This window comes from Sus scrofa, chromosome X, assembly GCF_054392235.1.
Source record: "Sus scrofa isolate SSC_HxYL_T2T_F1_AM1 chromosome X, Sscrofa_HxYL_maternal_Yorkshire_Landrace_v2.0, whole genome shotgun sequence".
Lineage (NCBI taxonomy): Eukaryota > Metazoa > Chordata > Mammalia > Artiodactyla > Suidae > Sus > Sus scrofa.
This window is the reverse complement of record NC_139401.1, coordinates 62726194-62752651: the sequence shown is the minus strand read 5'-3', so window position 1 is coordinate 62752651 and position 26458 is coordinate 62726194. Positions and strand designations below refer to the sequence as shown.

At 37.3% G+C, this 26458-nt stretch overlaps 1 pseudogene; it reads left to right on the top strand.

The window, feature by feature from the left end:
* Positions 1 to 24888: 24888 nt before the first annotated feature.
* On the top strand, positions 24889 to 25308 carry LOC146394633 (alpha/beta hydrolase domain-containing protein 17C pseudogene; annotated as a pseudogene).
* The last annotated feature ends 1150 nt before the right edge of the window (positions 25309 to 26458 follow it).

Sequence of the window (26458 nt, the reverse complement as noted above, 5' to 3'; positions counted from 1 at the left end):
GCATAGTCACAACATCTTGTTTCAAAGAAAAAGGGAGTAAAAAAAACCTAGCCTACAAAATCTTAGGGAGTTTTATAACCAAAGCTTATAAGACATTTTTGGAGCTGAATCCACTCTTACAACAGAGCCCTTGGATGATTTAAGTGTAAATGAATAATAAGGGTCAAGATCAGATTTCCCTTGAAATATACAAAGTTTAGAAATGGAAGGAGAAATAGCTTAGCCAAGAGCACTCTCTGTTTGGGCAAAGCCTCCAAAGTGGCTGGGATCACACAGTATTTGCAGAGATTTCTCACGAAGATACAGAAGTGGATCCCAAAGAACTAAGCCATTAGGCAACAGAAAGTTCTAGGCACCTTCCTCAATTCTTGTGTTGGTACCCAGGCCACCCAAAGGCCATGAGGGCTCCTGGGAAGGTATGGCCAACATCCAGGAATGCTTCTATTAATGAGAATCTCTGAACATAGAGGAAAGAGATAAGTTGCACTCCCAGCTTAGAGCCCTTTAGTATAACCCTTTAGTATAATAGTAGAGACAAGCAAAATACACAGGACTTTTCACTGAAAGAGCAGGCCCATTTGCCATGGAAGAGGTCCATCACAAGCTAATAGCAGCAGCAGGGAAAAGTAAACAGCTTAGAGAAATGGTCAGAGCATTGGGAGAGAGTCAAGAGACTTCCAGATCAGAATTCTTCCACTCTTCTTTCATACTTCTCCAAACCCACTTATGCCTGGTCAATCAAAAACCAAGTCATGTGGATTGCGATTTTTTCACAAACTGATCCCCTTTGACACTCTACCATTGCCTGAGGCTAGGTATTATATCTGTCCTGGAGTTCTTCAACAGATTCCTATTTTGACTCCCTGTTTTCAGTCTTTCCCCTCCAGTTCATCTTTCACAATGGAGTCAGAGTAGTCTAAGAACACAAACCTGATCATGCCACTATTTTGCTTAAGATACATCCATGGAGGAGAAGAGCAAGATGGTGAAGGAGTAAGAGGTCACGCTCACCTTCTCCCACAAACACATAAACAAAAAAATCTACATGTAAAATGACTCACACAGAACATCAACTGAATGCTGACAGAAGAACTTAAACCTCCAAAAAGAGCAAGAAACTCTTGACAAACCAGGTAGAACAAAAGGAAAAAAGAGAAAAGGCATCAGGATGGGACTAGCATTCCCAAAAGGGAGAAGTGAAGGAGAAAAAGAACACACATCCTGGGAAGGAACCTAACTGATGGAAAGATCAACTGAGTCAGGAGGACCTCAAAGTCTCTGAGAAAATCACAGCAGCTGGAATGAGAACAGCAAAGCTAAGTGAGAGCCACACAGATCATTTGAACCACTGGCCTGGACACCACAGACTGAGAAGCTCAGGTGGGGATTGGGTGCTGAGATTCAGGCTCTGGAGATCAGTCCTGGGGCTCACAGTGTGGGGACAGCCTGAGGGGCTAAGGAGCTCTGTGCCATGGGCTGGAGAGTGGTATGCCATGGGCTGAGGAGGGGAATGTCATGGCAGAGGGAACCCAGGAGAAAGTCTGGACCAGCAGGATAGGCAAGACATCATTGTTGGGGAGGACAAGAGAAGGGGGTACAGATGCCATAAGAAACTCCCTGCACCAGAGCATGTGCATGCCCACAGGCTTAGAGAGTGGGGCAGGTCTAGCATAGGCTATGGGCAGTGATAAGACTCTTGCTCATTTAGGGGAGATTGGACATTCTTTTTGCAGGCTACAGGTGGCCAGGCACCTCTTGTGTGGGCTAAGGACATCAGGGGGCTAAACGCAATGTGGTGTCTCTTGCATGATCTACAGGTGGCAGGGACAGTCTGTGGCAGTCATCTCAGAGGCCAGAGGGAGGGGTGGCTTGCCACCACTGGGGGCTTGTGAGCGTGCTCCACCTATAGTCCCAGTCACATCAGTGGTGGGCAAAAAAGGAAAAAGAGGGCACTGCAACCAAGCACTATATGCTGTTGTTCTCACTCCCCTGGGAACAAACCCTCCCTGCAGGTGTCACTGCCAAATGTTCTGGGTGGTGCTCAGACACTTGGTCACTGTCCCTTCCAAAGACCCTAGAAATAAGAGCACTGGTGCACCACTTCCTTCGTGGGCTAAGTGGGACATGGTGTTCTTGCATGGTTAGCAGGTGTCAGGGGCAAACTGCCAGAGTTATCCATGATTCCAGAGGTGGATGTGGCCCACCACCACTGGGGATACGTTAATGAAAACCACTTGCAGCCCCAACCACCTCAGAGGGCACCACAGAGAAGGACATTGTGACAGAACATCACCTTTTGTTGCTCTCACTCCCATGGGAGCACACCTGCCCTGATGCTGCCACTGCCAAACACTCTGGGAAGTGCCCAGATGCTTGATCAGTGTCCCTTCCCAGGAACCTGCAACTAGGAGCACCTTATGCAGAATTTCCTGTGGTGGCTAAGCAGGACAAGGTGCTTATGGCATGGTCTACAGGATGTGGGGGCAAACCACCACAGTTATCTCTGGCTCAAAAGGTGAGAGTGGCTTGCCAACATTAGGGGTCTGTGAACAGACACCACTTGCAGTCCCATTCACCTCAAGGGCACCACAGAGGAGGGCATTGTGACCGAACACCAACTTTTGGTGCTCTCACACCCCTGGGAACACATCCACACTGCTGTTGCCACTGCCAACCATTCTGGGAAGTACCCACATGCCTTATCTCTGTCACTTCCCAGGGTTCTGCAACTAGGAGTAGCCTGTGCAGAACCTCCTATGGGGGCTAAGTGAGATGGGTTCTTCATGCATGGTCTACACTTGGTGGGGGCAATCCACCACAGTTATCATTGCCTCTAGAGATGGTCATGGCAAGTTCTCACTAGGGGTCCCTGAACAGACACCACCTGAGGTTCCAATCACCTTAGAGGAGGGCAAAGCAATTGAACCCAAGCTGTTGTGGCTCTCACTCCCCTGGGAACACATGCACCTTGCTACTGCTACTACCAAGTGCTCTGGTCACCTTGAAGATCTGTCTAGAGCTTATTTCCACTTTACAGGGCCCTGCAACTAGGAGCAGACTGTGTGACATTCCTGCAGATCCTTGCTGCTGTTGACAGCCAAATGCCCAGGCACTGAGTGCTGGTGCTACCCATTGCCTCTTTCTCCCTGAAAACATACTGAGAATCCTGAGAATAACAGCCTGCTCACACCAAAGAAAGAGAGAGCAAATATTGAAACTCTCACACCAAAAATAAATAGTAAACCCTCCAAAAATACAAAGGGCTCTTCTTGCATAGAAGTAGCTTTGTAAGACTACAGTTTGGCTTCCCAAAACTCACAGAAAAAGAAAAACACAAGCAAGATGAAGAAGCATAGAAACAATTCCCAGTTAAAGCAACAGGAGAATTTACCTGAAGTAGTCAACAATGAAACAAAACCCTGCAGTCTGACAGATATTGAGTTCAAGAGAGAGATAGTGAAAGTTCTGAAGGAATTGAAAGGATATGAACAGTAATGCAGATTCCTTTATAAAGGAACTAGAAAATATAAGGAGGAGCCAAGAAAAATTAGAAAATTCATTTGCAGATATGCAAACTGAGCTAAAGGCATTAAAGAGCAGAATGAATAATGGAGAGAAATGAATTACTGATGTGGAAGATAGAATAATGGAAATCACCCAATTAGGACAGCAGACAGAAAACCAAATGAAAAGGCATGAAAGCAATATAAGAGATCTATGGGAAAATATAAAGTGGGCCAATCTATGCATAATAGGAATTCCAGAGGGAGAAGAAAAATGAAAGGGGGTTGAAAATATATTCAAAGTAATTATGCCTGAAAACTTTCCAAATCTAAAGGATGCTGATATCAAGATACAGGAAACACAGAGGGCCCAAACAAATTGAAGCCAAACAGGCCCACACCAAGACATATTATAATAAAAATGGCAAAAGTTAAAGAGAGGATTCTAAAGGCAATGAGAGAAAGGCACAGTGTTAATTATAAGGGAACCCCCATAAGGCTATCAGCTGATTTCTCTACAGAAACACCACAGGTCTGAAGGGGGTGGCAAGATATATTTAAAATGCTGAAAGGAAAACAAACTACAACCTAATATACTCTATCCAGCATGAGTATCATTTAAAATAGAAGGGGAAATAAAGAATTTCCCCAACAAAAAAGCTGCAAAAGCTAAAATAACATTTTCATAGAAATATGAAACCCATTCTGAAAGAAATACTGAAAGGGATTCTCTAAACAAAAAAAAAAAAAAAAGAGAGAGAGAGAGAAGAAAAAAAAACAAAGAATTAGGATGGAGGAAAACACAATTAGAAAGCAGTCAATTAAATAAGCCAGCATACATATCTAAACATGAAATTGTTAAAAGAAAAAAAAAAGACATCAAAATCATACAATGTGGGGAAAGAAAATATAGATTTTTTTTAAAATTTAATAATGTCTTTGAGCCTATATGACCATCAGGCTAAAGCAAGCAGATATAGGAAGGGGTTAATGTACTTAAAAAACAGTGCAATCACAAATTAAAAATGAACATTACTTTCACACAAACTGAAAAGTATTCAAGCACAAAATAAATGGAAATCAACCAACCCAAAAAAGAAAAGAAGAAAACAGAAACATATAATCAACTGGAAAACAAGGTTTAAAATGGCAATAAATACATATCCATCAATAATCACCTTAGGTGTCAATGGACTAACTGCTCCAATCAAAAGACACAGAGTGGCAGATTGGATAAAAAAAAGCGGAGTTCCCGTTGTGGCGCAGTGCTTAACGAATCCGACTAGGAACCATGAGGTTGCAGGTTTGGTCCCTGCCCTTGCTCAGTGGGTTAACGATCCGGCGTTGCCATGAGCTGTGGTGTAGGTCGCAGACGCGACTCGGATCCCAAGTTGCTGTGGCTCTGACGTAGGCTGGTGGCTACAGCTCCGATTCGACCCCTAGCCTGGGAACCTCCATATGCCGCGGGAGCGGCCCAAGAAATAGCAACAACAACAACAACAAAAAGACAAAAAAAAAAAAAAGCAAAAACCTACAATCTGCTTTCTACAAGAGACTCACCATTGGGCAAAGGACACATACAGATTGAAAGTGAGGGGATGTAAAAGATATTTCATGCCAATGGACAAGACAGGAAAGCAGGAGTTGCAATGCTCATATCAGGCAAAATAGACTTTAAAATGAAGGCCATAAAGACAAAGAAGGACACTATTTAATGGTTAAAGGATTCATTCAAGAAGAGGATATTACAATCATCAATATATATGCCCCTAATATAAGAGCAGCCAGATACCTCCAACAAATACTAATAGACATAAAAGGAAAAATTGATGAGAATGCAATCCTAGTAGGAGACTTTAACACCCCACTCACATCAATGGAAAGATACTTCAGACAGAAAAGCAATAAAGAAAGAGAGATCCTAAAGGACACAATAGAAAAGTGAGACTTAACCAATACTTTCAGGATATTCCTCAAAAAAATGAGAATATACCTTTTCTCAAGTGCACAGGGAACATTCTCAAGAATTTATTCCATATTGGGTCACAAAGCTAACCTCCACAAATTTAGGGGATAGAAATTATTTCAAGTGTCTTCTCTGACAACAATGGCATGAAACTAGAAATCAACCACAGGAAAAGAAATGAGAAAAAAAAACTTACTACATGGAGATGAAACAACATACTACTAAAAGACCAATGGGTCAATGAGGAAATCAAGAAGCAAATTTAAAAATACCTTGAGACAAATGATAATGAAGACACAACCACTAAAAATCTATTGGATGCTTCAAAAGCAGTGCTCAGAGGGAAATTCATAGCAATACTGGCCTTCCTCAGAAAAGATGAAAAATCTCAATTTGACAGATTAACCTTTGACCTATGAGAATTGGAAAAAGTACAACAAACAAAACCTAAAGTCAGCAGAAGGAAGGAAATAATTCAGATCAAAGAGGAAATCAATGTAATAGAGATTCAAAAAATGATAAAAAAAATCAATAAAACCAAGAGCTGATTCTTTTAAAAGGTAAACAAAATTGATAAACCTCTGGCTAGACTCACTAAGAAGAGGAGAGGAAATATCCAAATAAACAAAATAAGAAGTGAAAAAAGAGAAATCATAACTGATACTATAGAGATACAAAAAACCATGAGAAAATACTATGAACAATTGTATGCCAATAAATTTGACAACCTGGAAGAAATGGACAACTTTCTAGAGACTTACATCCTGCTCAAAAAAAAAAAAAAAACAGGAAGAAATAGATCAAAGGAAGAGACTGGTCACTAGAAATGAAATTGAATATGTCAAAAAAAAAAGCTCACTACAAATAAATGTCCAATACCAGATGGCTTCACAGGTGAATTTTACCTAACATACCAAGAGGAAATTATACCCATCCTTCCTAAAATTTTCCAAAAGTTTGAAGAAGAAGGAACACTCCCAGAGACATTCTATGATGCCACCATCACCCTAATTCCGAAACAGATGAAGGTACCTCCAATAATGAAAACCATAGGCCAATATCTTTCATGAATATAGACACAACAATTCTCAACAAAATTTTAGCCATCTGCATCCAACAACACATAGAAAAGATCGTACACCACAACCAGGTGGGATTCATCCAAGGTTCACAAGGTTGGTTCAACATATGCAAATCAATCAATGTCATACACCACATTCACAAAAGAAAAGTCAAAAACCACATGATCATCTCAATAGATGCAGAGAAAGCATTTGACAAAGTCCAACATCCATTCCTGATAAAAACTCCTACCAAAGTGGGTATAGAGGGAACATACTTTAACATAATAAATGCCATTTATTAAAAACCCACAGCAAATATGATATTCAATGGAGAAAAGCTGAAAGCCTTCCCACTATAATCTGAAACAAGACAAGGATGTCCACTCTCACCACTGTTATTACATATAGTACTAGAAGTCCTAGCCACAGCAATCAGAAAAACAAAAAAATAAAAGGCATACATATAGGAAGAGAAATTTTAAAACTATCAATGTCTGCAGATGACATGATACTATATATAGAAAACCCTAAGGACTCAACCCAAAAACTACTTGAACTGATCAATAAATACAGCAAAGTAGGAGGATATAAGATTAACATTCAGAAATCAGCCACATCTCTGTATACTAACAATGAAATATTAGAAAAGGAATACAAAAACACAATACATTTTAAAATTGAACCACAAAAAATCATATAACTGGGAATACATCTGGCCAAGGAGGTAGAAGACTTATATGCTGAGAATTATGAAATATTAACCAAGGAAATTAAAGAAGATGTAAAGAAGTCATACTGAGTGAAGTAAGTCAGAAAGAGAAAGAAAATACCACATGATATCACTCATATCTGGTATCTAATATACAGCAGAAATTAAGCTTTCCACACAAAAGAAAATCATGGACTTGGAGAATAGATTTGTGGTTGCCTGGGCAGAGGGGGAGGGAGTGGGCGGTATTAGGAGTTTTGGGTTAGCAGATTCAAACTTTTGCTTTTGGAATGGATTTACAGTAAGATCCTGCTGTGTAGCACTGAGAACTATGTCTAGATACTTACAACAGAGCATGATGATGTGAGAAAAAATTATGTATACATGTATGTATAACTGGGTCCCCTTGCTGTACAGTGGGAACAAAAGTGTTTTGGGGAAAATAACTATAAAAAATAAAATAAAAAAAAGAAATGGAAAGATATTCCATGCTCCTGGGCTTGAACAATTAATATTGTAAAAATGGTCATAGCACCCAAAGCAATCTACAGATTCAATGCAATCTCTATCAAATTACCCATGACATTTTTCACAGAACTAAAATAAACAATCCAAAAATTTATACAGAACCATAAAAAACTCAGAATTGCGAAGAAATCCTGAGGAGCAAAAACCAAGCAGGAGGCATCACTCTCCTAGACTTCAGGCAATAGTAAAAAGCCACAGTCATCAAGACAGTGTGGTACTGGTACCAAAACAGACATGCAGATGAATGGAACAGAATAGAGAACCCAGAAATAAACCCAGACACCTATGGTCAATTACTCTTTAACAAAGGAGGGAAGAAATTAAAATGGGGAAAAAAAAGTCTTTTCAGCAAGTATTGCTGGGAAACCTGGACAGCAAATCAACAAAACTAGAACACACCCTCACACCAGGCACAAAACTAAATTCAAAGTGGCTGAAAAACTTAAATATAAGACAAGACATCATCAAACTCCTGGAAAAGAACATAGGCAAAGCATTTTCTGACATCAACCTTACAAATGTTTTCTCAGGTCAGTCTCCCAAAGCAACAGAAATAAGAGCAAAAATAAACCAATGGGACCTAATCAAACTGAAAAGCTTTTGATCAGCAAAGGAAACCAAAAAGAAAGCAAAAAGACAACTTACAGAATGGGAGAAAATAGTTTCAAATGATGCAACTGACAAGGGCTTCATCGCTAAAATATACAAGCAACTCATACAACTCCACAGCAAAAAAGCCAACAACCCAATTGAAAGATGGGCAAAAGACATGAATAGACATTTCTCCAATGAAGATATACAGATGGCCCACAAGCACATGGGAAAATGCTCAACATCCCTGATTATTAGAGAAATAAAAATCAAAACTAACATTAGATACCACCTCACACCAATCAGAATGGCCATCACTCATAAGTCCACAAATAACAAATGCTGGACAGGATGTAGGGAAAAGGGAACCCTCCTGCACTGTTGGTGGAAATGTAAGCTGCAATCACCACTATGGAGAACAGTATGGAGGCACCTTAGAAAATATACATAGAACCAACATATGACTCAGCAATCCTACTCTTGGGTATATATCCAGACATAACTTTCCATATTAAAAAACACAGGCACCTGCGTGTTCATTGCAGCACAATTCACAATAGGCAAGGCATGGAAACAAGGTAAACGTCCATCAACAGATGATTGGAATAGGAAGAAGTGTTATATATACACAATGTAATACTAAAAAGAAAATGAAATAATGCCATTTGCAGCAGCCTGGATGCAACTAGAGACTCTCATCCTGAGTGAAGTAAGTCAGAAAGAGACAGACAAATACAATATGATATCACTTATATCTGTAATCTAATATATGGCACAAATGAACTTTTCTACAGAAAAGAAAATCATGGACTTAGAGAATAGACATGTGTTTGCCAATGGGGAGGGGGAGGGGAGAGTGGTATGGATTGGGAGCTTGGGTAAATAGATGCAAACTATTGCTTTTTGAATGGATTATCAATGAGATCCTGCTGTGTAGAACTAGGAAATATGTCTAGTCACATATGATGGAGCATGATAATGTGAGAAAAATAATGTATATGTGTATTTGTAACTGGGTCATCATGCTGTACAACAGAAAAGAAATTGTATTGTGGAAGTAACAATACAAAAAGTTTTTAAAAATGAATTAGGAAAGTAGACTGGTTTCAAAATTATCACTGTGAAGCAAAGTAGGAGAAAGAATATTTCTGCTAAAACTTTAAACGTTCCATTTTTTTTAAACAAATCCTGGAGAGGGTGCAGAGATAAAGGAACCCTCTGGCACTGTTGGTGGGAATGTAAATTGGTAAAACCACTATTGATAACAGTATGGAGGTGTCTTAGGAAACTAAATATAGAACTACCATATGACCTGGCAATCCCATTCTTGGGCATATATACCAAAACTTTCCTTGAAAAAGACACATACAGCCACATGTTCATTGCAACACTATTCACAATAGCCCAGACATAAAAACAACCTAAATGTCCACTGACGGATGAATGGATTAAGCAGATGAGGTATATATCCACAATGGAATACTACTAAGCCAAAATAAAGAACAAAATAATGCCATTTGCAGCAACATGGATGGAACTAAAGACTCTAAGTGAATTAAATCAGAAAGAGAAAGACAAATACCATATGATATCACATATTTGGTATCTAATATATGGCATAAATGGACCTTTCTACAGAAAAGAAAATCATGGACTTGGAGAAAATACTTGTGGTTGCCAAGGGGAAGGGGAAGGGAGTGGGATGGAATAGGAATTTGGAGTTAATAGATGCAAACTATTGCCTTTGGAATGAATAAGCAATGTTATCCTGCTCTGTAGCACTGGGAACTATGTCTAGTCACTTATGATGGAGCATGATAATGTGAGAAAAAGAGTGAATGTGTGTATGTGGGACTGGGTCACCTTGCTGTAAAGTAGAAAATTGACAGAACACTGTAAACCAGCTATTAATGAAAAAATAAAAATCATTAATAAAAAAGAAAAGATCCATCCATGGCTCCCCTATCCTTTAGGATAAAATTTAAACTCATGTTATGTTATAAATGTAGTGATATATGTGATCTGAACTTGAATCCAACTTTACATTCTCATTAATTCTAACTCAAGCTTTGGTAAACCAGACATCTTAAAGCCTCCAGGTCAATATTTATTTACTTCTATCTATCTATTTATCTATCTATCTATCTATCTATCTATCTATCTATCTGTCTATCTATCTGTCTATCAATCACCTATCTATCTTTTATACTAAATCCTTGGTGGAACAGTGTATAAACAATAAGAAATATTTTAAAATAATAAATAACATTAATTAAAGGATGAATTTTCCTTTTTATTTAATTTTTCTTAATTAGAGTATCTTGAAGAATTATTACATGCTAGATACCATTCTAAATAGTTCACATATATTAAAACTTTTACTCTCCCACCAATCCCATGAGATATATTCTCTTATTATCATTCACATTTAATATAGGAAGATACCCAAAAAAAGGAGGTTCAGTAGTTTGATTTCAGGTTCATAACTAGGAAGAAGTGAAAGCAAAAAAAAAGAATGCAGCTATGCCCTAGAGCTGCAGTTTCAGCTCATATATCATATAGCTGTATTTCCTGACATATCCTTTAAAACTTTGTGCCTTCACATATGTTAACCTCTATTCCTGAAAACATCCACCTCTCTTTTTCTAAGTCAAAAGCTCACACTTATTCTTCAAGACTCAACTCAAAACTACCCCCTCATTGAAGCCTTTCCTGAATTACTCTCCATCTCTTTCTCAGAATTTTTAAGAGTAATATTATGTAAGAATCTCTGTAACATTCTGTTACTTTGTTCATGATTTTGATAAATTACTTATTGGGCTCCATGAGAGATTATTTGTTTGATTGAGTCTCCCACTAGCCTATGAACTTCTTCATAGGAAACAGGATTTATTCATCTTTGTTTCCCCAGCTCTTAGCCCATCACTACTACAGACCGAATTATCAGGAAATATTGTTGCTTATTCTGCCATGATATATTTGTTGGTAAAATTATTATTTGTGGGATAAATCTTCCCCATGCATTGTATGACCGTATAGCTCACTGAAACCCATCTTCGAAATTCCAGAAGTATCCTCAAGTTATTAGAGTATCAAATGCCCATCTCTAAATGCCCTTTATGGGATAAGAACACTGGTTGAAAACCACTGGGAAAACCTCTTAGGAAGCAGGGAATTGTAATGGAAACAGAACAGGATTTGGGATCAGTTAGCCCTATATCTGAATTCATCTTTTTAATTGGCATTGTAACTCAAAGCATGTTATTTAACCTCTCTGAACTTCAACTTATTCATCTGTGAAAAAGAGTTAATAACATACTGCTTCAAATGTTAGAATATTTAAAAGCTTCTGAAATTGGAAATCAACCAAAAATCTACATGCATATTTATTGTGGAAGTCTGTTCTGCCTTCCTTCATTTTTATTCTCCCTTTCTTTTCCTAATAAAAAGTTTTAAAATTAATTTTTCAATCTGTAACATGTTAGTTTTTTTTAATTACAATAATGCTTACTTCATAAGACTGTTGCAAACATTACATAAGATTCTTAGGAGAGTTCCCATCGTGGCTCAATGGAAACAAATCTGGGTAGCATCTATAAGGACACAGGTTTAATACCTGGCCTCATCCAACAGGTTAAGCATCCAGCATTGCTGTGAGCTGTGGTGTAGTTCGCACCCACGGCCCTGATCCTGAGTTGCTATGGCTGTGGTATAGGCCAGTGGCTACAGCTCTGATTTAACCTCTAGCCTAGGAACCCCCATATGCCATGGATGCATCCCTGAAAGAGATGAAAAAATAAAAAATAAATAAATAAATAAGATTCTTATATAAAGGCCAACAAATAGGGTGCTCAATAAATAGGAGATGGTGAGACAGGATGAAATTCATAAGATGTTCATGAATTTATAAATGTTTATATTTTTAAAAGTTCTCCATCTTCCTAAGACTTCTAGACTGCAATGATTTCCCTCTCAGCCTAGGGAAAAGGTAAGTATGCATACTCTTCCAAATGTGGTGTTAAGTTATTACCAGGTTTCCCAGAGAGGACAGTCTTGGATTTGCTAATGAATTCATTTGTTCATTCAAACATGAGTCTAATATATACTATATACAGTTTTAGGCATTGGAGATACAAAAATGAAGAAAAAATATTCTCTGAATTCATGGAACTGACATTCTTGCAAATTTAACATTAAAACAAGTAATGTGGATAGAGTGTGCTAAGAGTGCAAAGGATAAATTTTAAAGAAATAGGCCTCACTGAGTAGGGCACCTTTGAGCAAAAAACATGTGGGAGTTTGAAGGAAGAATACTACAAGCAGAAGGAACTTTGAATTACAAGATCCAATGACAGGAGCATGCCTAATATATTTGAGGAACTGCAAGGAGGCCAGTGTGGCTGGAGCAATGACAGTGACGGAAACAGTATTAGAAATCCTTAGGTCAGAGGGTGTTCCTGCTGTGGCAGAGTGGGTTAATGGTCCAGCTTGTATCTGTAGAGGCACCAATTCAATCCCCAGTGCAGTGGGTTAAGGATTTGGTATTGCTGCAGCCGTGGCATAGGTTGTACCTCAGGCTTGGATTCAATCCCTGGCCTGGGAACTTCCATATGCCGTGAGGATGGCTGAAAAAGAAAAACAAATAAGTCAGAGAGATAATGAGGTAGGGGTTTGAGGTTGTGTGGGGTTTTAAAAACCAAATGATGTTATAATGTTTGTTTCACAATCATTAAGTATGTTTTTAAAAATTAATGAGGAAAAGAATCAATTGTCTATATTCATAAAACATCCCTGATTATTAGAGAAATGCAAGTCAAAACTACCATGACATACCACCTCACACCAGTCAGAATGGCCATCATTAATAAGTCCACAAATAACAAATGCTGGAGGGGGTGTGGAGAAAAGGGAACCCCCCTGCACTGTTGGTGGGAATGTAAGCTGGTACAACCACTATGGAGAACAGTATGGAGATACCTTAGAAAACTATACATAGAACTACCATATGACCCAGAAAACCCACTCTTGGGCAGACAAAACTTCCCTTGAAAAAGACACATGCACCTGCATGTTCATTACAGCACTATTCACAATAGTCAAGACATGGAAACAACCAAAATGTCCATCGACAGATAATTGAATTAGGAAGATGTGTTCTTTTTTGTTACTTCTTCATTCTTGATGATTTGATATTCCTAGTTTTCTGTTTGAAGAACTTCCTTTAGCCATTGTTTAAGAGTAGGTGTAATAGCAACACATTCTTTATAGTTTTCCATTGTCTGAAAATGTCTTTATTCTGGAAGGTGAGTTTTGAAAGATGTAGAATTTTATGTTGACAGTTATCTTCCCTTTCAACTTGTGCATCAGAGCCTTCTGGTTTCCATGGTTTCAGATGAGATATCTCATCATTCTGATAGATGTACCCATATGTGTCAAGTGTTGCTTCTCTTGCTGATTCAGGATTTATTGTTTGCCTTTATTTTTTGGAATTTTAAGTGTGTTACACTTTGCCATAAATGTCTTTGGGTTTATATTATTTTGGTCTAGTTGACTTTCTTGCATCTTATGTCTTTCATCAATTTTAAGCCATTATTTATTTGAATATTCTTTGTCCTTTTATTTTTCACCTATTTTAAAAGACTCTGTTGAAAAAAATGTTGGATCTTTTGTTATTATCCCACAGGTTCCTGTGGCTCAGTTCAATTTTTTCATTCTGTTTTTCTCATAGTTGATCAAATTAGGTAAATTATATTTATATGCCCTCAAGTTCATTTATTTTATTCACTGTTATCACCATTCTATCATGAGCCCATCCAATGAGTTTTTAATTTGTTTTTGTATCTTTTAGTACTGCAATTTCCATTCAATTTTTTATAACTTCTATTTCTTTACCAAGAATTTCTATATTTTCCACACATTTAAGAATTTTTTATAATTGATTATTGAAGCATTTTTATGTCAGCTGTTTTAAAATCCTTGTCACATAATTCCAATATCTGATTCAACTTGGTAATACCATCATTTAGTTCTTTTCTCATTCACATTGTGATTTTCCTGGTTTCTTGTTTGTTTGTTTGTTTGTTTGTTTTGTATGACAAGTGATCTTTTTATTCCTCTAGATTCTGGCTGTTACTTCACCAGACTTTTCATCCTATGTATTTTTTTTTAACCTTTAGCAGACTTTCATTCTGTTTATGTTTAGCCTATAGGAACTAGCCTACTTTTGTGGATTTGGTTCCAGTGACCATATAATTTTTAGGACTCTTGTAGTATAGTACGTTGGTTTACTTGACTTAGCTGGTGCTGCTGAAGTTCTCACTAATTTCTCTTGTTGATACCTGAAGGAAAGAAGATGTTTCACCAGGGCAAGTCACCAACTGTATTTAGTTTGAGAAAAGGGAATCTCTTGCTTGCAAGAAAGAAGATAATTTCCCAGGCTAAACATCTTATGGTAAGACACCCCTTGTCACTGCTCTCCAGTTGCCTAGTGTCTCTTGGTGGCTAAAAGGGGAATTTCAGACTCAGCACAGAAAGAAAGTCCTTCTGCTATCCACTTATCACCACCAGAGGGACTCCTGATCAATCTCCTTTGCTTGTGTTGCTAGGCCCTCTAAGTGTCAATGGATACTCAATCTGAAGGAGAAATAAGCCTACCTGAGATGTCACCTATTGCTCTGTTGGGAATGGAAAACCATTGGCCTGGGTCGACTTCTTCTTTTGGATAAGGGAAAAATCCTGACACCATGCTGGCATGATGTTTCTCTAGTTTTAAGGCCTCTAACCAGTTTTCCTTCCACTTTCTATGGTTCATATTTCTTTTGGTCGCCTCTTCCATTATTTACAGGATTTTAAATTGTACTTAAGCTGGGAGGAGAAAGTAAACTTGGCCCAAGGCTTCTTGCATTCTGGATGCTGTTTGAAGTATAAAATCATAAAAGAACAAGTATAGAAGGATGAAGAGTAATAAGGAAGCTATACCAAAAATTAGGATAGAAGATGATGGCAGCTTAGACCAGGATGGTACTACTGGAGATGGTGAGAAATGGACAGATTTTAGATATATTTTGGAAGAGAAGGAAACAGAACTTGCTGGTAGATATGATGTGGTTGTGTGAAAGGAGTTATTACTGCAAGGTTTTGTCATATTATAGCTTCCACTGGCTGAGATAGAGAAATTGGGTAGGAATAACTATTGAGGGAGAAGATTTGTAGTTCAATTTGGAGTATAGAGAGTTAGAGATGTTTATTGTACCCTTATGTCAAGTTGTAAATTAGATGATTGTATATATAAGTCAGTGAAGAGATGCTGCATGGGAATTGTTAGCATGTGGCATATGGTGCACATAAAGCATATAGTTTTTTTCTCATTGACATCCATTGCATTTTCAGGGGAAATTCCATGGAAGTCATTATATTTCTGTCACAGTAGTGTTCAAGTTAAAAAAAATATCAAGCTTTCCCTCAAAACATCATGTAGTCTTTCTCAATGGATGCTTTAGAGGATATTTTTGGTTCACAGGACATAGAGACAAACTTGCTTTACTTCATGTAATGTAAAGATATTTTAAGTCCATTTAGAGAAATAAAGTAGAAACCACTGAGTTGTTCAGGATAGAAGGTGATTTAGTGATGTGTACATTTGACATTTCCAAAGCAGGTGGCTCTTGTTCTTGATCTTGTATTTTGCTGCACGGTGACTCTCTGTTTCTACATCTACTGGTCTTGGTGCTATTGCCTAACTGACCTTCCATATATCTTGGGTTCAGACATTCCAAAGAATAAGATCTCAGTAGTTAGGGGTTACAAACGAGGTTTAGAATACCTGTATTAGACAGAATTATGTTTGTATAGTCTATGTCATTGGCTGTGAATAACACATGGATAATTGCCTTTGCATCAGGAGGCTCCAAATCTGGATCTAACTGTGGTTATAATGGCAGGATTTTATGAAAGTAAACTACAGCAAAATATTTTAGGCCACTATTCCCAAAAGGAGGCTGCAGCCAAATAATTTATTCTTAGAAAAGGACTAATATGGGAAAAGCAGAACCAAATGTTGTCTATTTATTAAAGTAGACACTTAATCAGTTTCTTATCTATATACATATTCCAATTAGTTTTATGCCTCTCTCACATTCCCCCAACTTCTACTTTCCCCTTCCTTTCTTATTATTCCCCTATTTATGACTTTAATACAAAATTTAAGTGTATTTGAAGTTTTGCTGTAGTTATTAAATAATTATGAATATTTTTCATTCAAAATCCTCTTTTCATGAGTGTGACCAAGATGGCAAAGTAGGAATACTATGAGCTTACTTCCTCCCATGAGCACCCCAAAATTTCAACTAGTTAAAAAACAGCTATTATGAGAATGACCTTAAGACTAACAGAATATTTTCCACAACTAAAGTTATAAATGAGAAACCATGAGATGGGAAAGAGAGGCAGAGATGCCGTATATTTAAGACCTATTCTCCAGAGTTTGAAACCCACAAATGGAAGAATATCCCCAAAGGCAGATATCATTCCCAAAAAGCAAGGAATCTGAGGCCCTCATTGGGCTCCCCATCCCAGGTTACCGAACCAAAAAGACGAACAGCCACAACATCTGTCTTTGAAGGCCAGCTGGGCTTGTGCACAGGAGAGCTGGATGGCTGTAGGAAACAGAGACTCTTCTCTTAAAGGATATGCTCCAAATATCAGGCCAGAGGCTTTAATGTAAAAGGATCCTGGATAAGACATATTTGCTGGTCTTGGAGAGCCAACCACAGAGGCAGGAAGCAACTCAGACTCCCTCTGAGGATATAGACACTGGTGGTAGATATTTGTGAGAGCTGGTTCTACTGCAAGGACATAGTGCAGAGTAGGGACATTTTGGAGGTCTCTATCTAGCTTATCAGCAACAGGGGCTTACCTGCTCAATAGCAGGTCAGCACAAATTGCAGCACACAGTAGGTCATGCAGCCAACTGCCCCAGGACATGGACTATCACACCAATGAGCTAGCAACAGTCCTATTCCCCATGGACCCTAAATACAGATGCCTTGGTATTTTTCCTAGCCCGCAAATGGGCAGGAAGCAACTCTCAGCCACTTATGCATGCATCCAGCTACCCTGTAACTTGCCCTCACCTGGCAGTGGACTAGAAGCACAGCATGAGGCAGAGGCTGACAGCCAACTGGGAGGGGTTAACTCCACCTACCAGCATACTCACTTTAGTTATCCCCACAACAACAGAAAGGCCCACAGAGCCCATATAGGGGGTGCCTCTAGAGCATATAACTCTGGTGAGCATAAAGGAGTATGTTTCTAGGTCCATAGGATATCTCATAAATAATGCCACTTGTCCAATATGGGGAGACATAACTAACCTACCTAATACACAGAAATAAACACAGGCTAAATGAAAATACACAGGAATATGTTCCAACAAAGGAAAATATACCTAGTAGAAGAATGAAGTGGAGATAAACAATCTACCCAAAGAAGAGTTCAAGGTGCTATCATAAAGATACTCAGTGAACTTAAGAGAAAATGGATGAAAACAAAGAGAACATTAAGCAAGAGTTAGAATATATAAAGAGGAACCAAACATAGTTAAATAATACAATAGCTGAGGGGTTTTATCTCAAGAAAAGAATTAATCAACAGAAGATTAGATAAATAGAACAATGGATCAGTGAACTAGAAGACAGAGTAGAGAAAAATCACCCAAACTGAAATGAAGAAAAAATAATTTAAAAAGGGAGATAATTTAAGAGGTACCTAGGACAATACCAAGCATAATAACATTCATAGTATAGGGGTTCCAGAAGGAGAAGTAAGAGGCAGAGAACATATTTGAAGAAATAATAGCTGAAAACTTCCCTAACGGGGAAAGAAATAGACTACAGCACCATTTGCCTAGCACTGCAACTCCAACCTAGAGCAATAACTGTCATAGTCTTTATAGGTTCAGAAAGCACTGAGAGTCCCAACAAGATCAACCCAAACAAGACCACAACAAAACACACCTTAAAAGCAGCACAAGGTAGGACTTAAAAAAAAATGGTAGAGAAGGAAGACATGGAACTCACATTCCCCCAGGAACACATCAAAAATACACCTACATGTGGAATAATTCTCACTAGAAGCTTGCAAAAAGATTCCTGTACAAACAAGGCTGTAAAAAACATCCATGTAGATACAGGTTCAAAGGGAAGGAAAGCAATCAAGTCTGGACCTGTGCCCCTTGGAGGGAATTCTAAGAAAAAGGGAGGTTACACAGAGAGATACCTTACCTTGGAAGGGAGAGGTTTGAGCCATATATTAGGCCCCCCAGCCCTGGGATGTAATAAGGGAACAGGAACCCTCTTGGCTGGTTGCTATATTGGTGGAACTATATGAGGCCTGAGAGAAGCATGCACTCCATTTCTGAGGAGCATATGAATACTTTATAGCTCTTGAATCAAGAGTAGAGAGAAAAGATTGAAATCATGCAGCTGGCTTATTCGTTTCCTATAACGAATTCAGTGCATGTACCAGCCTGAGTCAAGCAAAAACTACAGTACAATTTTCCTAGCATTGCAACTCCAACCTAGAGCAATAACTGTCATAGCCAAGGAAAAAGCTGGCCAGGAGACACTGTGGTGGTTAAAACCCTAAGCAGTGTCTGAGCAGGAAGGAGGAAACAATTATTGGCAGTTGAACAAGCAGCACATCAGAGATAGACCAGATTTTGGATGTTAACAAGAATGTCATGACTTCACTGAAATAACACACCAGCGCTTCTTGCTCCAGAACTGCTCCTCTCTGTGTAGAGGGTACCAATGATGAAAAGAGGAAAGGCAGACATTTAAAGGAAAACTTGTCAGCTCAGACTTGAACCTGAAGGCTTCTACTCTAGCAAATTGGGACCTTACCTGGCTTCCGAAGGGGTGGTGATGATCAATGAACAGAGGGGAAAGCCTATATTACAATGGGCTCCAGCCCTTGCCCCTCTATCTCCAACCACAATTCCTATCAAGAAGATAGGTGTCAGCACTACCCTGAGGAAAGACATGATGTATTCACATCAAGTCCAGCTATCCCAACAGAGGCACTAGGCAAATGCAGATTGTATAGTGATGCTCTCACAAAAGTTTATCCATTCAAGACTACCATAGGTAACAGTTTCACATCATTTCATAAAGATAGAGTAAGATAAACAAAGCATGAAGATAGAGGAATCTGTCTCAGTTGAAAGAGCAAGAGAAAACACCTAAAACATTTTAATGAAGAAATCAAAAAATAAATGAGAAAATACCTTAAGAACAACAGAAATGGAAATGCAAAATTCTAAAATTCAAGGGAGGTAGCAAAAGTAGTTCTAAGAGGAAAGTTTGTAGTGATGAAAGAATACCTCACGAAATAAGAAAATTGTCAAGGAAAGAACATAAGCATCCATCTAGAACAAACAAAGGCCAGGATCAGTAAAAGAAAGGAAACAAAGATAAAAAAGGAAATCCATAAAATAGAGATAAAGAAACAATAGAAAAAAAGTCAATTAAATGAGGAGCTAATTTTTGAAAAGATAAATAAAATTGATAAATCATTAGCCAGGATCATCAGGAATAAAAGAGAGAGGAAACAAATCAACAAAACAAGAAATGAAAGAAGATAAATAAAAATGGATACCAAAGAGAAAAATCAAATCAAATCAAATACTGTGAGCATTTATATACTAAAACATTAGCTAGCTTAGAAAATTGACAAACGTCTAGAAACATACAACCTGTCAAGACTAACAGAAAGAGATAATATGAACAGAGTGATCATCAGTAGTGAAATTGAATTTGTAGTAAAATAGTTTCACAGGGGATTTATAACAAACATAGAAAGAAGAGCTAATATTTATAATTTTCAGCTTTTCCCTAAAATTGTAGAGGATGGAAGACTCCCAAGTTAATTCTAAAAGGCACAATTACCCTGATACCAAAACAACCAGACACATACACAACGAGAAAATAATTAAAGGCCATTATCTTTGATGAATATAGAAACAAAAATCCTCAACAAAATATTAGCAAATGAAATCCAAATATATATATTTTATATATATATATGATATATAAATGATGATGTATGCTATGATCTTGTTGGATTTATCCCAGAGTTACAAGAATGATTCAATATTTGCAAATCAAACAATGTGGCACACCACATTAACAAAAGGAAAAATAGGGAGTCTCATCATGGTGCAGCAGAAATGAATGCAACTAGGAACCATGAGGTGGCAGGTACATTCTCTGGCCCTGCTCAGTGGGTTAAGGATCCATCATTACCGTGAGCTGTGGGGAAGGTTGCAGACGCTGATCAGATCTCACGTTGCTGTGGCTGTGGTGTAAGCCAGCAGCTGTAGCTCCAAATAGACCCCTACCCTGGGAACATCCATATGCTGCAGGTGTGGCCTTAAAATCCCCCCCAAAAAAAAGAATAAAAATCACATAATAATCTTAATAGATGCAGAAAGAGCATTTGACAGAATTCAACATTCATTCCTAATAAAAGCTCTCATCAAAGTGAGTATAAAAGAGCACAATTCAACAAAATAATGGCCATTTATGACAAACCCACAGCTAACATCATAGTCAACACTGTAAAGTTGAAATCTTTCCCATTAAATTCAGTAAAAAGAAAGGATGCTCACTCTCACCACTTCTATTTAACATATATTGGGAGTCCTAGTCATAACAATATGACAAGAAAAAGAAACAAAAGTCATCAAAATTGGAAGGTAAGAAGTAAAACAGTCACTATTTGCACATGACATGATATTTTATATAGAAAATCCTAAAATCCCCCCAAAAAAACTATTAGAAGTAATAAATAAAGTAAAGTTGTGTGTTACAAGATTAATACACAGAATCCTATACACTAATAATTATCTGTCAGAAAGAGAAATTAAGAAAACAATCTTATTTAAAATCACATCAAAAGATTATCTAAATAAATGGAAAAAGATCCTGTGTTCACATATAAAAGATAAAATAAAATAGCTAGGAATATACTTAACAAAGAAGGTAAAAGAACTATACTCTGAAAATTATAAAACACTGGTGAAGTAATTTGAAAATGATTCAAATAAATGGAAGGAAATTCCATGCTCTTGAATTGGAAGAATTAATATGATTAAGATGGCCATATTAATCAAAGCAATCTACAGCTTTAACATAATCTCTATAAAAATATACATGATGTTTATAACAAAACTAAAACAAATAATCCTAAAATTCATATGGGACCACAGAAGTCCATGAATTTCAGAAGAAATCTTGAGAAAGAACAAAGATTGAAGTATCACAGTCCCTGACAAGACTATATGACAAAGTTAGAGTAATCAAAATAGTACAGTACTGGAACAAAAACAGACATATAGATCAATAAACCAACAAAAAAGAGCCATGAATCAAACCTATACATTTATGGTCTGGAACAAAAACAGACATATAGATCAATAGACTAACAAAAAAGAGCCATGAAATAAACCTATACATTTATGGTCAATTTCCCATGACAAAAGAGGCAAAATATACAGTGGAGAAAAATAGTCTCTTCAATCAGTAGTTTGGGGAAAACTGAACAGCTACATGCAAAGAATGAAATTAGAACATTATCTGACAACACATACAAAAATAAATTCAAAATGAATTTAAGACCAAAATGTAAGACCTGAAACCATAAAACTCCTAGAAGAGGACAAAAGAAAATCACACTTGACAATAATCATAAAAGCACTATTTTGTGTGTCTCTCATAAGGCAAAATAAATAAAAGCAAAAATAATAAACAGAATTTAACTATAATTAAAAGCTTTTGAACAGCAAATGAACCATCAATAAAATGAGAAGACCAGCTATGGGAAAAATATTTGCAAATAATATAATCTCTAAGGGGTCAATGTTCAAAACATATAATTATCTCATCAACTAAATATCAAAAAAAGAAACAACCCAATCAAAAAATAGGTAAAATATATAAATATACATTTTTACAAAGAAGACCAACAGATAGATAACAGACACATAGAAATAAGGTTGATATCACTAAACATCTAAACATCTGAGAAATGCAAATTAAAAACCACAGTGAGATATCACCTCACAACTGTCTGAATGCCAATCATTAAAAAGAGCAAAAATAACAAATGTTGGTGAGAATGTGGATATAAGGGAAATCTTGCACAATGTTGGGGGAGGGAAAGTAAATTGGTAAGGATAATTTACATGGAAAACAGTATGGATGTATTCAGAAAAGCTGAAAATAAAATGGCCATATGATCTAGCAATTGTACTCCTGTGTACATATCTGGAAAATACAAAAATAGTAATTCAAAGAGATACATGTATCCAACATTCACAACAGCACCATTTACAAAAGCCAAGACAGAAACAAACATATATGCAAATCAGCAGATGGTTGAATTTAAAATATGTCAAATTTTTTAAATTCATATATATATGAATATACTCAGCTATAAAAATTAGTGAAATATTGCCATTCGCAGCAATGCAGATGGAGAATATTTTGCTACTGAAATAAATCAGACTGAGAAAGTCTAATACTCTATGTTATCACCTATATATGGAATCTAAAAAATAAAACAATTGAAATATAACACAGCAGAAACAGACTCATGGGCATAGAAAACAAACTAGTTGTTACTGTGAAAAGGGAAAATGGGAGGGGTAAATGGGGTTATGTGGTTAAGAGATGCAACTATTATCTATAAAAATGAGCAACAAGATTATATTGTAAGGCACAAGGAAATAAAGATTTTTGGAGCATAATCCAAAAATTGTGGATTTATTGAGTATAAGCTATAAAAATATTGAATCACTATGTTGTACACATGAAACTAATATGATATAAAAAGTAAAAAATTTTAAATTAAGTAAAAGCAGCAATGGCAAAGGAATTATTTATATGCAAGAGAAATGTAAGACTAGCAACCTGACATTTCAACAGAAATTTTGCCAGCCAGAAGGAAGTGACAAGGTATATTTAAAGTTATGACTGAAAAAAAACAATTAATAATACTTTATGCATTAAGGCTATTAGTCATATTTGAAGGAGAGAGAAAGGTTTTTACAGGCAAGCAAGAGCTAAAAGTTTAACACCTTTAAAACAGCTTTAAGAGAAACCATTTTTTTTTCTTTTTTTGTTTGCTTTTTAGGGTTTCACCTGTGTCATATGGAGGCTGTGGGTTGATTCAGAGCTACAGGTGTCAACCACAGCCACAGCAATGCCAGATCTGAGCCATGTCTGTGACCTACCCCACAGCTCACAGCAATGCTGGATCAAGAGAAATCTTAAAGTGACTTCTCCTAGCAGAAAAAAATATCACAACTAGAAAAATAACAATGATGAAAGAAAAAAACACAAGAGTAAGCACAAACTTGTAATAAAGGTAGTAGAGTAACCATCTATAATGCTAGTGTGAAAATCACAAGTCAAAAGCAGTAAAATCTTCTATATATATAATGAGTATTTAAGGGATACACACAATAAAATATGAAAAATAAATATCAGAAACATTAAACATGGGGAAGAGGTAAAACGTAATTTTTAGAATATGTATGAACTTGAATTCAGCAACTTAAAATATCACATAGATATGGATATATAGATTATTATATATGAAACATATGATAACCACAAACCAAATATCAATAAAAGACACACACACAAAAGGAAATAATTGCAAACATAACATTAAATATAGTCATCAAATCACAAGGAAAGAAAGCAAATGAACGAGAAAGGAACAACAACAACAAAAAAACCTACAAAGCAATGCCTCAAAATTAACAAAATGACAATAAGTATATACCTATCAATAATTACTTTAAATATAAATGAAATAAATACTCAAATCAAAAGATATTGAGTGGCAGAATATATACAAAAACAAGACTCATATATGCTGCAGATAAGAGACCCACTTCATATCTAAGGACACACACAGACTAAAAGAAAGAAGATGGGGAAATATATTACATGCAAAGGGAAACAAAAAGAAAGCTGGGGTAGCAATACATAATATTAGAAAAATTAGGCTTTCAAACAAAGACTGTCAGAAGACAAAGAAGAACATCACATAATGATAAAGAAATAGCAAAAATAGCAAATTTAGCTCCTGCCACTGGGCAGCAGGCTGCAGCCACCCTCCTTGCTTGATCACCATCTCTTCACTGCATACCTGCTTGTACACCCTCACTCCTGATCTAGCTAGCCTGCCTTCCTGCTGGGTTGGCAGTGGCAGGCTTCAGCCCAACTCCCCCATGGCTGATCCAGGCCCCAGAATGAATGTCTTCTTACTGGGTGATCTGCATTGGCTATTCTTCCTGCTCTGCCCAAGTTGTATCACCACCAAGCTGGCCTTGCTGTCACTTGAGCCCACCTACTTGGTACTGACACCAAGGCAGCATGGTGCACAGCTCCAGTGCACCTGTCCTGGCCTGGCTGCTGCCACTGCCCAGAGACCCAGTAGTCCAAGAAGTGTGCAGGCATGCATCCCATCAAGTGCAGCCTGCACCTGATTGAGCACACCAACTGGCTGTACTCACAATGCAACCTAGATGCCATCAAAGTCTTCTTCTCACACATAGCCCAGGAAAATTGTCTCAGCTGCATATTCAAGCACTGCACACCCTCCAGCTACTACATCCTGCTCTTCTTGGGCAGCAAGACCATGTACCTGGGTCAGATGTGCAGCTTCTACATTGGCATTGACTCATGCATCAACTGCAACATCTCCTATGACAACTTGGACTATGGCATCAGCTTGGGCAAGTCCTCCAAGAAGAACCTCCATGCCAACATTGACACCATGTGGCAGGCAATGAGCACATGGTATGGCATAAATCCTGAGAACATCATTCTGAACATTCAGAACGTTGGGACCATCCACTTACTTCATTCTTCATGATAGACTCATGCTATTTCAGAAAACAAGTCTCAATTAATTTAATATGAAATAGGAGTTCCCATCATGGCTCAGCAAAAACGAATCTGACTAGTACCCATGAGGGCACAGGTTCAATCCCTGGTCTTGCTTAGTGGATTAAAGGATCTGTCAGTGCCATGAGCTGCGGTATAAACCACAGATGCAGATCATAACCCATGTTGTTGTGGCTGTGGCTTAGGCCAGCAGCTGCAGCCCCCAATTTGACCCCTAGCCTGGGAACCTCCATATACCAAAGGTGCAGCCCTAAAAAGACAAAAAATAGTGAGTTCCCATCATGGCTCATCAGTTAACAAACAGACTAGCATTCATGAGGACACAGATTTGATCCCTGGTCTTGCTCAGTAGGTTGAGGGTCTGGCATTGCCATGAGTTGTGGTGTAGGTTGGAGACACAGCTCAGATCCTGCATTTCTGTTGTTGTGGTGTAGGCCAACAGGTACAGCTCTGACTGGACCCCTAGCCTGGGAACCTCCATATGCCATGGGTACAGCCCTAAAAAGAAAAAAACACAAGAAAATAAATAAATAAGTTTACCTTCAGGTAAATGAAAACACAGCTTTACAATATTGATGAGATGCAACAAAAGCAGTTCCAAGAGACAAATTTATCGTGACCAAAGCCTATCTTAGGAAACAGGAAAAATCCCAAATAAACTACCTAACTCACCACATAAAAGATTTAGAAAAATAAGAACAAAGCCCAAAGGAAAGAAAAAAGATCAGAAAGAAAATAAGTAAAATATAGATTAAAAACAGTAAGGAATCTATAAAACCAAGGGCTGATCTTTTGAAAAATAAATACAATTGAAAACATATATATACAAAAATCCTTTCACCAGACTCACCAAAAAAATAAAAAACACAAATAAACAAAATAAGAATGGAAAAAATAGAAATAACAGCTGACCTCACAAAGATACAAAAAATAATAAGAGAATACTACAAACAGTTGTATGCCAACACATTGGACAACCAAAGAAATGGTCAAAATTCTACAAATGTACAACCAAAATAAATCAAGGATAAACAATTTGAACAGAAAAATCGATAGTAGTAAAATTTGTTTTGTAAAAAAAAAATTAAATCCTATCAAACAAAATTCCAGAACTGAAT